This window comes from Olea europaea, unplaced genomic scaffold (genome assembly GCF_002742605.1).
Source record: "Olea europaea var. sylvestris unplaced genomic scaffold, O_europaea_v1 scaffold2502, whole genome shotgun sequence".
Lineage (NCBI taxonomy): Eukaryota > Viridiplantae > Streptophyta > Magnoliopsida > Lamiales > Oleaceae > Olea > Olea europaea.
Genome location: NW_019243260.1, coordinates 45,983 through 46,347, shown reverse-complemented (window position 1 = coordinate 46,347; position 365 = coordinate 45,983).

The following is a 365-nucleotide window of genomic DNA, read 5'->3' as shown; positions in this document are numbered from 1 at the left end:
CGTAGTAGGTTGTTTAGTTTCTTTTGAATAAATTTTCACTTTTGTTGAGAGTTCATATTTTTCGCGCCTATACGTTTTCGCTTTTTTAACCTTTTCAATGAAACGACAGGATATCTCCATATACATCAGTTTTTATTTATTTATATTTTTTTTGGTACCAAAATAAATATTATTCTTGAAAAGGACCTTGGAGTTATGCTCACAACATATAGACTAGGCTGAGTTGCATTACTTGGCAGCAGTAGGGGCGGAGCCATATACAGTTGAGTGTAGGCATTGGCCTGCGCTCAACTTCCACTTAAAGAATTCTGTAAGAAAGAGTGGCTGGGAGAAATGTTGGTGGGAGAAATGGTGGTTGGGAGAAA